Here is a 16,652-nt window from a genome sequence, read left to right as displayed (position 1 = left end):
GACCGAAGATTATTGAACAGAACAACAGAAGCGCATAACAAAAAAAAAAGTCATCACATAATCATTATTTCAAGACTTGAACTTGAAGTCTTGAAATAATGATTATGTGCTGCCTACCATACTAAATGGCAGCCTACGAGACTATACAAATACAAATACAACGCCGCAACAGGCAAATTGCCCAACGAGGTGGCTGACTTAAGAACATCATGGATCCCCGAGCCCCTACCTACTACTGCTACACCACACATGCACCCCCCCCCCCGCGGAACCCCCTAACGAATAGGTACATGCGGGAATGTGCGTGTACGTGTAGTGCAACCTGACGTAAAGTTTGTTTCTGTGTAATGCTTGTTATGTGTAGTGCTGTCATCTGCCCCCAGTTTTACTAACTATGAGTGAAGTGTTATGGTTGAATGATTTACCGTTGTAGGACTGTTGCTCTCTGTGGCGAGACTTTTTAACGGGGAGATCGGCTCGCATTTGCGCCTTGAAGTTGGGAACCACAGAAAACCAACTTCAGCCGACCACCACTGTGGGGTTCGAACCCGGATCCTCGCATCACGAGTCCGGCACTATAACCACTCGACCACCACAGCGGCAACATACATCATTCGTGTGAAAAAGATTGTTTAAAATTTGGGGAGAATTTCTTCAATTTTTGAAAAACATTTACGTGCTGTGGGTTGGTCACCCCTGCAGTAGTCTTGCTAATTCAGCGCGGCTAGGTACCGTTTCATCCGATCTCTTCTTGCCCCTCCCCGTGTCGATAGAGTATAACCAAAGCCTACAAGATCTACTAATTAGTAGCATCTAGACCGGCATCACAGTGGTCGTCTTCTGAAATAGTTTCTCAACTTCGAGCTGATCTCCCAGTTGAGAAGTCTCGTCATACAGAGGAACAGGCGTATAACGGTACAAATATTCAATCGTTACACTTCATTTAAAAATTTGAAATAGGGATGGCAGCACAGGAAAAAAAAAAAAATCAGACAACACTAGATACGCTCTCAGACTATTGGGTACTCACTCTTCCGGCACCACTCATTCGGTAGAAAATTGCACATGGCGATAGACAGGAGTCGCACTCGGTTTGCAAGAAAACCGAGAACCGTCTTAAAAGCATCATGGACCCCAGGGCAAATCGATTCTTCTGACGCCCCGGGTGGGCCCACGTGTCAAAACGGCGCTGGCAGTGACATGTTCAGGCGCGTTGCCAGAAATTTTGTTCGGAGGAAGAAAACAGCGATAGAACAATAGATTTGGCCACCTTTCCCCCCTTTTTTCGGGCATTTCACAAATTTTGGGGGGGGGGAGGAGAAAGGCAGACTCCCAGGTCCCCCCGCTACAGCCCTGGACATGTTTGCCTGTTCCAGCCAAATTTTGACGAAAGTGTCACCCAGAGCCGAGCATATTGATTAGCACCTGCACCATGATTAGTTGGAATTGGATTTTTTTTTTTTTGGCGCGGGTGCCAAAACTCCTGCACTGAGGTTTGCATCATTTCAGTCGAATTGCCCTCGCGTTAAAACGGTCATTCCGGTTGGTGGATAAAATTCCGTATTACGATGTATGTTGCAGAGATTGCTTTGCCCCGCGGGGAAAAAGAATAAACATGGATGCGAAATGGCATCTCATTAACGTCTCCCGAGTGGGCGCCTAGCATTATTTTAAGCAGTTAATTACGAAACATACCGACTCACGTTCTAGTTTCACAAAAATATTACGCAAATAATACACTCTCGTACGAATCATGTGCATTTAGCCATCCTCTAACTTGTCTATAAGGTAGGTCGTCGACGACGACGTTTATTATGTCGGTTATAAACGCTCGATGGTAAATAAATAAACGTATTTTTTAGGTCAAGGATCTCTTTCTTTCGCACACGCTGCTGTTAAAGTTAAAAATATTGCGCTCTTTTTGATGGCTGCAAGTGAAGATGGCGATTCTCACTGAGCGAGTGATTGACCTCTCGATGACTTTTGGGAGGGGGGGGGGGGAGAAAAAAAAATGGCCTGTACATCGGTACAGAATATTATCTGGTATATTAATTGGTGGGAATGTGTAGAGACATTGAAAAGAATAGGGTTTGGATAAGAGGGTGGACGGATCTTATAAACGACGGAACAGAGGAGGAGTGGGGGTGGGGGGGAAAGAAGCTCGAGGCACGAATACGTAATGTATAATCTGCTACTCTCGCCCCCTATTCCCTTGAATATACCGAATCAAGGCCGTAGCAAAAGTGGGGTGACTTGGGGTCTGCCCCCCATCCTCGAAATGGCTGAAAAAGGAAAAAACGTGGTGAAATCTATTGGTTTATCACCTTGGTTCCCCCTCCCCTGAACGTCTGGTAACTGTTAACCCCCCAATTGTTTTCCTCGTGTCAGTACTTCCACGAAGTCCAAGCCCTTGTTCATCCTCAGTTGAATACTGTACGCTCCTTAACTCTAGTAGTAACATACCCGCGAATCTTCGCATTCTAGTGATCACTTAAAGCAGGGCTTTTATCCTAATTGTGTACCCGATGGTACCTGTGACCCCTCATTCACTTCACATTCCCTTCCCGTGATCATCCCCCCCCCCCCGTCTCTTAGGACGGAAAACAAACGGTTAAGAACCTTTAGTCTAGAGCAGCAGTTCTCAACTGGGGCTCCGCGGCAGCTCGAGAAAAATACAAGCTGCAGTAAATTCGGAAAATTATAAGTATTTTTGAATAATATTAAATCAGTAACTTTGATGAATGAATGAAAAATAGGCCTACGGGGCTCCTCCACAGAAATTATTTACCAGAAAGGGCTCCGCGAGTCAAAAAGGTTGAGAACCGCTGGTCTAGACGTAACTCACGCTTTTTTTTGGTGGTAAAGCTAGGGCCACACTAGTTACTGTCAAGGTTGGCCCGATAGTCATTCGCAAATATTTGCCTTTCCGTGATGCAAAGAAGCAGCAGCGGCATAGGCTGGCTACACACTGCGCCCTATATTCCTTGGAGAATATGTGCAAGAGCAGTTTTTCCAGAACTCTTGTGCAGACGGATTGGAAAATCAGATAGGAAGGCGGCTCCTTTTGGACCTGGGTTGGAAGCTGGAAGGTTCTCACCCGACCAGCCTTCCAATCTCCAACATTTGATGATCATTGCCAATGGTGGAGCGGCCACACTACTTGCCCGCGGAATGTATTAGGCCAGCCTCGACACGAGTGTGGTCATGGCTTAAGAAAGTTTTTTGCTCATTTCTATATTGGGGGAGGGGGTAAACAGTTGTGAAACTTCCAAGTTAAATATGGAAAGAGTGCGGTCACTTAAAATCTCATAGGACCGGGGACGTATTCAAGGTGGACCCGTGAAGAGGGGAAAAGGTGTACATCGGATTTTTGGGAATAGGGGAGGCACAAAAAATCTGTTATACAATTTCTCGGTTAAGTGCTTTAAATCGGCAGAAATTGAGATGTTAAATATAGGTAATTTCTTGCTGGACTCCCGATATTCCAGCACATCCAGCAATCCGGCGTTTTCGAGAGCGGGGGAAAAGACCTAGCATGCGCGGAAGCGTATTTAAAGGGCGACAAATTTGAGTAGTGAGTGGTCAAGAAAATGAGAAAAGGGCAGTAAAACCATAAATCCATCCGCCTCTGCCAAGAGAGCAAGGGACTAGATCAGCAAGTGACCAAGAAAGTGTACGGAGCATGGCGTGATAAAAAGAGTGATCCTGAGCGATCAGTGCGCAAGCATGTTAATAATCAGAAGTGCGACTTTGAGTATGACCAGATCACGAGTGACCTAGAGAATACGCAAGCATGGAAAGCGTGTTCGTATGGAAGCAGCCCGCCCAGAAAGCGAGGAACCAGGTCAGTGAATGATCAAAAGTAACCAAGAAAGTGTTTGAGCATGGGTTTGACCAAAACAGTGACTCGGAGACAGAGAGGCATATTTACGGGGCTGGGACTAAGGCAGTAAATTTTAAGAAAGAGGTGGTGTCAAGAAAATAGTACTAGGATGGGAGAAGGGCGATGAAACAATAAATTTGCCTATGCCAAGAGGATAGGTCATTGAGTGACTAAAAGAGTAGCTACAGGGAGTGACAGAGTGCAAGTAACAAGTACACTCGACAAATTCACGGATACAGAAGACATTACCAACCAGAAAAAGATCTGTGATGTCTCATCCTGAATTTCATTATGCTTGTACCAAGGAACACTAATAACGTATTGATGTGAAATCAACAATTAGGCTCAGCATATTCAACATAGAACTATAAATGGATTAAGTTTTTGTTGCCCTTCTCAAGTTCACTCAAATTTCCTCAACCCCTCCCCCAAATGTACCACCAATCCAGACTTACTAGCCTGATTAACAGGCACGGATATAGGGCGATGTATCCACATAAATTCCACAGCATAGACAGTACAACACGCAACAAACTGATCTTGAAACTCGCACAATAAACACAAAATCCAAAAAAGCATTGATAGATCCAAATTCATACACTAGTAAAACTGTAATCACATTTATATTCAAGATCAAAATTTGATGGAGACGAGAAACAAAAAGAAAAAAAACCCAATTAAAATTATGCGTTAACATAGTTTTGTTTTTATTTACTGTACAAAACCTCCATGTCACTATACAAAGGGAAAATATACATAAATTTGTACAGGAAGAATCGTACAGCGAACTGCCACCACACACACACGAATATCCAATTCATTAATGATAATAAAAAAAAGAAAAGAAAAAATTAACACGACGGTGGATAAACAATTACATGCACACACGATACACGACTACTATGAAGGAGGGAAAAAAATCAAAAATACAAATTCCAGCTTTAAAAAAAACAATAAGCGATATTAACTAATCTAAGGAACAACAAAATTGACCAATAAGAACGAACTGCTTGGCTGTACAAGGGTATAGAATATATATATTATAATATAAAGCACTAAGACATTTTTTTTTTCTGCTCTACAGCCCTTCGTTTTCGGGACGGGAATGAGGAAAAATAGTGGGAGAGGTACTATATATACCGTTTCTTGATATATAATATTCATTGAGGATGGAATATTTCGCTTATTAGTCCATGCATAGAAACAACTTTTTTAAATGGTTCCTGACACATATTGGGATTAGGAAAAAAAATCTACTAACAGAAATGCTTGTGCGATGCCCAGAACATACTAAGAGCTTTTAACACCAGCTAAATCAGCTTAAACTACGTGGATGGGAAAAAAGCATAGACAACACACTTTTCCGAATTCAAAATTATCACCCGATTCATTTTACTCTCGATAATAAAAAAAAAAAAAAAAAAAAATTGGATCAACAGTGCCTATCCTCTCGACTTGAATTCATCCCTCGATTCATTTTTGAGAGAATGAGTGTATACATTTTCTTGTGCGTGGATTCAACGAACAGGACGTTTTTTTTTGTTTCATGATGAGAAAAATCACAGATATAATAACATCATCACATGTGCAACACGCATGCACATTAACATTAACACACAGGCTGCACATTGAAAAAAAATTGACTAGTTGAATGTATAGTCATGAAAAAAAAATAGAACAAAGCGATCATCACACTACTACGAGGCTGATTATCATACGATATGCGCTTCTAAAAACAATTAGAAAGGGGAATTTTTTTTAAACTAACATATGTAGATACAGCCTGTAACAAGTACTTGGGAGAGCATGAGGTACTTTTAGAATAATTTTCCAATCATTAGTGGACGGCAATAATAATGGCCATTTGGTTGGTATAAGCAAGAATCAAATCAGATATTATTTGTGTTATCAGTAGGCCTACTGCAAAAACATGCTTTGAATCATAGCGACCAAGGCATTCTAAGGCCTAACCAATGATACAAAACACATATTTTTTCATATTAAACTGTTTGGTAATTTTTTCATTCCAAATGGGAAAGAGTCAACGATGAATACACAAGAACACTAATGAAACCTGTAATGCCACCAATTCGTTAAAAATCCATAAAATTTTATGTTGTGGGTCCCCAAACATTTGGGCTTGTTGGCTGGATACCCAGGATTATTATACATCCAAAGTTTGCTGCTGCAAACCATGTCCTGCCTTAGGTTAATTTTGAGGCTATGCTTTGCCTAGAATTACTCTTACTGGCCAAAACGAAGAATTAAATCATTCTTGTATGCTATGATTTGGGTTACTGTTGGGGGGGGGGGGGCACAAAGAACTAGGATAAAATTACTTTTGTGAGCCATGTTTTATCTAAGATTATTCCTGAAGGCAGAAAATAAGGGTTTAAATATTTTTGTAGGCCATGTTTTGGATAAAATTACTCTCGTGGACCAGAGGTCAAATTACTTTTGTGGGCTATGTTACGCCTAGTGTTACTCTTGCTGGCCAAAATAAGAAGTTAAATCACTTTTGTGAGCTATGTGCTTTGCTTAGGATTACTTTTGGGGGCCAAAAACTAGGGGTTACAATTTTCGTTGACTGTTTTTGCCTAGGATTATTATGGGAAGCAAAAAAATGTAGTTAATTATCACAAAAGAAACGAAACACCAAATTAATGGTCTCATTAATTTGTATTTTGTGAAGGGCAATGAAAACGGACCCAAATTTTGGCTGGAATGACCCGATATTATCAAACATTAATTTTATGTACAGAAAATTAGTTTATTTTGGAATTGCCGATAGCCAGACATGATGACAACTGACATAAAAGAGGAATAATGCAAAGCTATTTAAAAAATTAATAGAACCAGAAGAAATCAGACATATCGGTATAAAAGATTGACGAATGGGTCCAACTAACAAACACTGAAATCAATGAATTCAATGAATTTTTTTTGCCATCCACACAATGCACAACAGGATAAGAGAGATAAAATTTAAATGATCACATGTTTATGACATATAAAAATACAAAGCGAATCCTCTCTGCGCAATAATTATGGCACTATTTCATTACAGAAAGTACACTTTCAAGAGAATCCATTCAACTTGTCGACGGGAACACAGCACTCTCTCTTCACATCCACATAATTAAGAAAAAAACACAGGAAGATGAATAATCTTTCGATCACAATGTGCGAGTATCCAGAGCGCAAACACATGAGGTATTGAAAACCCATTAAACAAGGGTAAACGAGGCAATCACCATCATCACATTCTGCTCGTTAATGCTGCAGTTAAGTATTAACAGAAGAAAAAACTGATACATACAAAGATCAGTTTACTAATGATAGCTGAAGGAGATTAAAAGTCTCTTGTAAATCCCGAACATTGCACGAACATTTATCTCATGAGCTATACACAAACACGCACATAGAGGAAAAAGACTCACATGTATACATTTATAATACGTAAATATTTTTTTTCCTTCACAAAAGTATTCAGTAATCAAAGTCATACAAAAATGAATCCATTCCAAGAGGCGTTTTCTTCTCCGAAGATCAAATTCCCGGGTAAATACAATATGAAGCATAATTGCACTTGAAATTTCAACTCCAGACGATTAATTATCGAGGATAAAAAAAAGAGAACATGAACATCTGGAGCTAAAATATCACTATTTCTGTGTTACTTAATATTCTCTGCTCTTTGAATATTGCCTTTTTTAAATTTTCTTTCTTTTGTAAAATACTGTACAGTTCATGAAGTTACCCCTTATATCCTGCCGATTAAAGCAAATTTTGTTTAGCATGGAATTCATTCAAGTCTTGTTACTGAACACTTGGCATATATTATTTTAGCAATTGATATCAACGAGCACAGCTTAATTCTTCATGGTATTTCCTGATACCCATAGGAAGAGTGTTTTCGAAACATAGCTAAAAAACATTGTCAGCTTTTAGTTGAATGTCAAAGACAGAATAGTGACATTTGCCACGTAAATTAACCGGGACAAAAACATTAAAATCAGCGACATATCGATATGGTTCTGATTATATCAGAACATTTTGGGTAGTTAACAACCAAATTTCCATGAATGGGTATCTAGGAAACACCATAAAAGATACAAGAACACAAAAGCACCAAAAATTTTCAATGCAAGAAACGGACTACATCTAGAACACCGAAACTACGACAATGTTTTTCTCGACTATCCAAGAGTTGTAATAAAGAAAAAAAAAAAGTGTAGTAAAATTAAATTGGTAAGCAGAATGAGACTAATGCAATGCACAGGAACATTAATCAAGCTTTCTACGAGTCACAATATCAACAGAATCTTAGTTTTAGACTATACGACTACTATGTGTTACATATATTATGTGTATATATATATTTGTTATATTGAAGAGAAAATAAAAACACTAAATATAATGACCAAAGTCCACCATAATAATATCCCAGCATGCAAATGAATATAATCAATGATTTTGTGCAGTTAATATGCATTTTGCAATAATTGAGCTTCGAAGCTGGTGTCGATAGCGCAAGGACAGTGAAGTAATGCTCAAAAGTCCATGTGACCACAAGGTGTTTGTGATCGTCAGAATTAAAACAGTATACGACAAATGCCACACACTATCAGTCTCCAAATAATCCAGCACTTGGAGCACAATGCCCCATGAGGTAAAAAAATAGTTATCTTGCGAACAGAGTTAGAGTCGTGGATTTCCCATGAAGTTGAATGGAAGAGATAATCTGCTCCAAGTTTCAGATGGTACAGTATCCCCATTGGACTTTGCTCATACAAACATAGATCATCTCCATTCCCTGGTTTCATTTCTCAGACAGACTTGCAGTCACCCCAGACTTAACCTTGAGGGCCAAAAACCAGGGACGAAATTGCTTTTGTTGGCTATGTTATGCTTAGGATTAATCTTGAGAGCCAAAAAACAAGGGATATTTTCCAACTCCGACTTCATGAGGCATTTGTTGTAATTTTTGCTTCTGACGATTAAAAAGAGTAAGTAAACTTTGTGGATGAAAAAAAGAAAAGAATGAAAGTATCTGTGATTACTGACCTGAATCTCAAGATATGAGCAGCGATTTGAATTATCCCAACAGTGTATATTTAGACTTCCCATGAAAAAATTTTCATCTCAAGTTTTTTCTTAATAAATTTTGAAATTCGGACGCACATCTATTAAGAATGGTGGGGAAGGGACACACCTACATAATGGAAAAATACTATAAATATACCAAATTTGCACTGGGAATAATGACAGTACTTGCAAAAGCAGATCAAGGGTGGTTTGACAGAGATCGAGGAAATATGTCAACTATAGTCAGGAAAAAGCCAACTGCTTAATTATAGATGCTGCTCTAGACAAATTTCCTGTCAATGGGAATTCATTTTTTTTGCCGGAAAAACGAACGCAGCTTTCTGGGAATTTCATGTACATTATCCTAAATCTGCAGAAAAAACAAAACAATAAGGCACTATAACATTCCTAAACATGTGATATAATCAAAGGAATACAAATTATTTTCAATCGTGAAAAACTGTCGAATTTTTTTGCTCAAAACTCAAGTTTGAGACATTTCCCTGCATTGTGCGAGTGAAAATGGAGGGAAAAGAGGCAACGAAAAGTTTTCTAATAGGAACAACTATCATTTTGATTTTGTGCGTTTGCCGCTTGTATATCACCTACAAAAATGGGAAACTTCTCACTTTAAAAGAGTGCTGATTACTAATTTAAAGCATTAAAAAGATCCCAGTGCCTTGAAAAAAAATCATAGGCGATTTCATCCCTGCAGTGTAAAGATCTGATTTGAAGAGTTGCATCCATGTAGATTTACTATAAATCCAAATTACTGACTGTATATGAGTTATGGTGTAGTAAAGATCAAACGCACAAGTTGGCATCATTGTTAATGAAACTGGAAAGGTTATTATCACAGTACATGTGCGATCATGTTCTCGGATAAGCACTTGTATAGGCACTTCTACAAATATATTTTTTTGTACTATAAATCACTTTTCACGAACGCACATGCAGCTGCACGAGGAAAAATTTTTACCAATTCGTTACAGAGCTATACCAAATAAGAACATAATAAACAGTAAAATCCTCGCACACTATGAGATGCACTAAATAGTGTCCAATGTACGTTTACGAACACTGGATAAAAAAAAATTACAATCAAAAATTTTTTTGGCACGCAATAGTCGTAACACTATATACACAAACACAACTCTTCGCCGCAAACAGCAGCATTTCAAACACACTGCCATAAGATATTTTAAATTAATCAACTGCAATCTATGACTATAATAACAAGGAAGGTTCACCAATGGGTGATCATCGATCGGATCAACAAATGATGAAATAACGATCTCTCTCACTTAGTTGAGAATAAGATTTCCTTAAGAATGCAAAGCTAACGTGCAGATCGCCCAATCTACCAAACCTTTCTTGTATAAAAGTTCAGAAATAAAAATGACAAAAAAATATGATAAACATTCTCCCGCAAATAGCTATCACAGACAGTTACTGTATTCATAAAAAGTTTTGACAATGAAATAATATCCAGATTGTTTTCACGTTTCCTGACTATAGATGTACAAACTCGCCGATAAGTAGAAAAGAGCTTACATTCCATGAGCAGAACATTTAATATAAGGGGAAAAAGAACATATAGGCTATATCAAGGATAAGACGAACATGACATAATCATTTCAAAGGTTTACAGGGAATCATTGAAATCAGCTCCAGGTCGTGATCAATTATGAAATAAAGTGTACAATAATTATTTTTTTAAATCCAATTCAGAATCATTCTTTTGGTCCAGGTCATCACTGGTAATAGGCAATCTAAAACACAAAATGCTTCTTCACAAGGGTCCACATACATGCAGAATAAATAACTAGAGGGGGAAAGGGTTAGTTTTATAATTGGCATCATCAAGAAAGAAATGTGAAGAATTCAGTTATATTGTAGATTAAACATTTACGACAATGGTTTCATTTCCATTTATCAGAGTAGAGGATGTCCACACTAAAACAGCTGTTGGGGGGAAGAAACATTTCCCTCTAACGTTGTAACCAAACTGCAGTATACAAAATAGAATGGATTTCTTGAAATAATGTGGGACTTGAAGATACCCATGTTATCACTAGTTAGTTCAAGATTTGACAAATCCTAGGTGCCAGGGTGACTGAAAAAGAAACCAGCTTTGAACATATGACTCAAAGTTCTCTATGACTGAAGTCCTCAGACCTGATGTAGGTTGAATGATACAATCTGAAGTAAACTGGTATTCAAAATACATCACTATTTACTGCAGGCTTCACAAAATCCCAAACATCAGGTTACCACCACAGAGACTAGATAAATGATATCAGAGCAAATCATGGTCCCCACAAGGGGCTGCCAGGGCTCCAGTCTGGAACGATCATGATTTTTCACCACAAAGAAACCCATGGAAAAGCAATCTGGGAGAGGGGCTGCTAAAGGATGTGGGGTTAATGCTTAAAATTCTTTCATGTGATCCCTAAATTGGAATCAAAGGCCAGGATTACACTATAAAAGTTTGGTTAAAGGTATTTTACAAAACTAGAAAAACAAGCAATAAGCATATGTAACCGATATACTTAATGGTTGCATTTTTCAAAAACTTTTTCAAAAAAAGTCAATTTTTTATTGGTTGCAAGTTTAATAAAAGAAAATTTCCAAAACTTTTGTAGTGTAATCCCATCCTATGGATGGCAACAAAAATTTCAGTTTCAATAAGTGTGTTGCAACATTGATAGGGATCATTAATACATGGAATACTAGAAAGAAATCAACAATCTAGCTGGTGCCTAAATTTGTCAAGCCCAGTATTATGACAGGGCTTGATTAATATTGAGGAAAAAAATCAAATTTGTTTAAAGATAAGCATGGTTTTCCCTTAGGAAAAACTGATTTCTTTCTAGTTTTCCAGGTATTAATGATCCCTATCAATGTTGCAAAATGTCCCCCCCCCCCTCAAGAACAGCCCTGAATAATCTTTATTTGACTTTTATGAGGTTCAATGACCCCCTTTCATGTGGAAAGTTTCACAACCATGAAAAGAGAAAATTTTCTGTTATACTTTAACTCACTAATTGCGTATAGAAAATAGAATTATAATTTTTTTAATAAAGTATACATATGGGAAAACTCACTGCATGGAAAGATACTGATGTTTAGGGAGGGGAAATTCATATCTACCTTCATTGGGAGATGAATTTTCCATCTTCCCCCATGAAGGTAGAGATGCATTTTCTTTCCTAAACATCAATATCTCTTCACACAGCCAGCTTTCCCCTATATATTATTTTAGGCACCTATACCGATTTTCTAGTCACCATGGTTGGGTGGTACATGGATTTATCAAGACCTTGACTCACCAAATACCTGAAACTTGATCACTCAAGAGATGATCGTTAGCATTATATTGGATGGATGACATAGGAAATGAAGCCACGGCATAAATTCTAAAAATACACGTTATTATAAAATACTAAAACAAATCAAAGCATTGTTGCGCTGCTCAAAATGCATAAATGTGTTTGTACTTTTACGGTAGAGTTAAATGGGAAAATAAAATTGTTTCTTTGGAAGGATAAAAAATGTTTTGCGATGAAAGTGTAACGGAGGTATGTTACAAACTGATGATCATCTCACACAGTATAGATTACTTAATATGTATTTTAGACATCAAGAACTTCCCGTTTTTTTTTTTTGTTGCAAATTCCTGATTATATAGAATCGAGAACCTTACTTCACAATGGTCGATGTATGTGTGTGAGTGTTTATTCATTCGACAACATGATTTAACTGGACACATACGGGGTGTACTGCTCCAAGTTCATGTTCCGCGGATCCATGACGAAGTTATCCCAAGACCCGTTACCCCTGATGGTCTCCTTGCACGTGGACAATGGCAACAACGGCATTCGCTCATACAACAGGATATTGGACGAGGATTGGCGCTGCGAGTCCGCTGGCACCTTATTGTTGTTGGGATTGCTGCTGGAACGATTGACGGTGATGGTGACGGTTCTGGTAGGCACCGTGCCGCTGTTATCCGTGCAGCTGCTGGACGACGACTTGGCACCACCGTCGAAGAGCACGCATATGCTGCCGTTCTCACCGATCCTGTAGGACACCTCCTTCGGATCAATCCACATGGTAAGCTCGTCGGGGAACAATCCGCGGAGACACTCCTCGTCGAACCCGCATTCGGAACCGGCCTTGATTATGATGGGATCCATCTTGTGGTTGATCCTGATGCAGCGGTAACCGGATCCCTTGAAGGGCTTCTCGGGGAACCAGTGCTTCTGGTAGTGGCTGCACATCATGTCCTCGAGCTTCGAACCGAAAAGCTCTAGCTGGTGGATGTTCATGCCGCCCCCGACGTTGCTGTTGTTGGTGGCGGCGGTCGTGGCCGCGGTGCCCGATTTAATCCGAACCAGGTTCGTTAGGAAATTGGCGGCACTCTTAATTTCTAGTCTCATGTTGGCGGATATGACGTCTTTAATCGAGATATTACCTTCGATCCGTGATCCAGCTTCGTACTCCTCCACAGCAGCAGCACCACTTCGGCGGTTGTTGTAGAACCCAGTGTACACCAGCAACACCCACGCTCCGACAGCTTCGAGCCTTGTTATCAGATTATTATTATTATTGCTTATAATAATAACCCACGGGATCGACAACACTTTATTTTTTCTTACTAACCACAAGATGGCTGATCAATCGATGATGTATAGAAACTTTCGGAATTCAAAAGAGGGGGAAAAAAAATTAATAATCAAACGAACTAAACTATAACGACGAAAAAACAAACAACACAAAGGAAGAACTTCGATCACGGACGTTCGGACTCACACGTAGATGTCTTTCTGGAGGGCGCTATAAGAGCGTCGTTGGATCCCCTATTATGACGTAACGAGCCCACGCCACGTACACGGGCCAATCGTCTGCGCGGGGGGAACTATTTTCCCTGCATCAATGGCAAGATTTGATTGGTCGGGGAGAGATACGCGGCGGAGTGATACCGAGCAGACGAGCGGAAGAACAATAATAATAAAAAAGAAAACGAACCCGATGGAAGTGAAAAGGGCAATCCCTAGCTTTGTTCAGCGAAGGAGAGAGAGAAAAAAAATGAATATGTTAAAAAACGGCTGTATAATATTCTATAGAAACCTTGGCTGTACACGGTGGCGTCATAACGAGTGGGAGCCCCTTGCGGGATGGGGCTGACAGGGCTAGGGACAAAAAATTATTAATTTCTTTTGTTTTTCCACAATTTTAATTCACTATACAGTTGCCCGACAAAGATCCAGTTAAGGGGCCCCTGCTGCTGCTGGATCTCCGAGGGCGTCGCTGAGAGGGCAATAACCAAGGGTTCCCTCCCCCCGTGAATCTTTTAATTTTTTTTACTAACTGGAGAATATTGTTCCCAAATCCCGGGTGCCTTGCACAGACAAACAGGACGAGAAATTCGTTAAGGTGCCCAGGATCCATAAATTTTCAGGGCCCTGAAATTTGATACTATTGGTATTTTTGACATGGCCCACATGCTCCTTACCCTTGCATACGTCTCTGCTTCGAAGAACACTGTATATGACCCTAAAATTAATATTTGCCCAACCGAAATTATGAGGAACAGGCCCTGTCCATACCCAGGGCCGTCTAAAGCTCTCTTAAGAGCATCATGCCCATGATGCTCTTAAGAGAGCTTTCTGAGGCCCTACCAGGCAAATTCTTGAAAATTTCAACCATATCTCATTTTTGTGAGGCCCTTTTTCTCTTGAGGTCCCCCCGGGTGGGCCTATGCCTTACGACGGCACTGTACATAATCTGGAACAGGGATTTCCACAGGGAGTTTCCCTCAACAGTGAATTTATGGTGTAAAAAAACTTTGAAATTTACCCTGGGCTCGAGCTCTGTCAGCCCAGCCATTGTGGGGGGGGGGGGGGGAGTGCTTACAGTCTTAAGTACATCCCTCACTTCCCCGACTAAACTAATTTTTCTGAGACACCCCCCCCCCCTTTCCAACCTGACTAGAAACCCCTACCTACACCGATTTGTAAACATACTCTCGACATTTTTCAACAAATCTCATTTTCATGTGGCCCGGGTGGGCCCATGTGTGGCGCTGCTCGTCTTGTACAATTTTTATATTTTTATTATATTTTTTATGCCACTCACTAGCTAGGCATTATCTAGCGTGTTCTTGTATCGGAGTTCAGTCTGGCTCCAACTGTCGACCGAACATGTCCTAAAAGTCTCTCTCTTCTATTAAATAACTAAAAAAAGAAAGGAGTCATGACCGTATGTTTCCGAAATAACAACCAGACACATCCACCAGCACTAGCATCACCATACATGTATAAAGACGACACTGCTCAAGAGGTGCCATGCTAGAAAGGGGCATGGCATGCCTATGCATTAAGACGGCACTAGAGTCAACAGTGCGCACAGAATTTTGTGGCCCGGGGGGGGGGGGAGCGAGCACATCCCGAACAAATTCAGAACACCCCCCCCCCCCGCATAAATCTGAAGCCGAGCAGCCACAAAAGTAGTTGAGGGGTGTCTCATTTAAAAATTTGGTGTCCTGGATGAACCAATGGAACTCGGGATTTATTTATTAAGATTTTTATTTGTGTAATTTTGAAAATAAATGTAGCCCTACACATAAATCCAGCACAAAGGAAGCCCACAAACAAATCATTTCGCTACGAGTCGTCGAAGCAATTGCAAAAGCTTATTGCACGGCCGAAATATCCACATAAGTCGGCGGATTTTAGAAGGCCCCTAGCAGGGGCGCACTCAATGAAGGGGTAGCGGTAACAGGGAATCTATATCCAAGAGCAATTCTTAGTTACTAAGCCTATGAGGCTTAGTAACTAGGCTCTGTAGGGGGCTTACCAATAGTTAGATTGTTAGTTCAGGTGGTCAATAACTATGGAAAAGATTTTTTTTCCGATTTTGGCGCACCGAATAAGATGCCATTAAGAATATTTCATGTCTTCATAAAGGATGGCTGATGACGTAAGCATCATCCAAACCCCCCCCCTCCCCCTTGTCATCAAAAGTCAGCAAATCGGAACCCCCCCCCCCATCGATGCTGACGTAATACTTGAACGACCCCTAACTTCAACGCCTATGCCTTCTTGCCCCTTTTATACAAATTACTCTTGTCTTTCTCTAAATTATCTGCCCGCCCTTCGGTGAATTTCAGCCCACATGCCCCTTTTTTTGAAGTTATGCTGTCCCCTCCAAATAATGTTTTCTGTATTTGCGTCCCTGCCTAAACTTTTCAATTCTCCCACTCCCCCCCCCCCCCCGCCCCCACAATGCATTTTTCTAAATTTATGCAAACCTCCCTCCCACCCTTAGGAAAAAAATAATTTCGTTAAAATGGATGTCACAGAAATTTTTGGCACGGTTTCGTAGGAAAGAGAGAGAATTTCCCACCCTGGGGGGGGGGGGGGTGGTATTTCCATCGAATCCCACAACGACTTGCTTCTCCAAGATGAAATCTCATTTCTCTCCTCCCTCTTCCCAAGAATAACTCAATGGCGTAGAAACAAAAGAAAGCGTCACCTAGACCATAACCAAACAAATAATACATCACGCACACACATGGAAGAAAAAAAAAAAGAAGACTTGTTCTGTACCATTACACACAGCTTCGTTTGATGCGGCAAGTCAGCCATGTGCAACGTCACCAACATCATCACAATAA

At 40.1% G+C, this 16,652-nt stretch overlaps 1 pseudogene across 1 annotated transcript; it reads right to left on the bottom strand.

The window, feature by feature from the left end:
• Nucleotides 1-4,560: 4,560 nt before the first annotated feature.
• On the bottom strand, nt 4,561-13,817 carry LOC149084495 (protein BTG1 pseudogene; annotated as a pseudogene). The gene has a single exon (XR_016192981.1). The product of XR_016192981.1 is annotated as a protein BTG1 pseudogene (transcript).
• Nucleotides 13,818-16,652: the final 2,835 nt, after the last annotated feature.

The sequence above is a fragment of the Pholcus phalangioides genome, unplaced genomic scaffold (genome assembly GCF_987345545.1).
Source record: "Pholcus phalangioides strain wild (caught in Gottingen) unplaced genomic scaffold, Ppha-v1.0 ptg000008l_1, whole genome shotgun sequence".
In the NCBI taxonomy this organism is placed as follows: Eukaryota; Metazoa; Arthropoda; class Arachnida; order Araneae; family Pholcidae; genus Pholcus; species Pholcus phalangioides.
The sequence above is the reverse complement of the archived record's forward strand: the minus strand, read 5'-3'. Positions and strand labels throughout refer to the sequence as shown.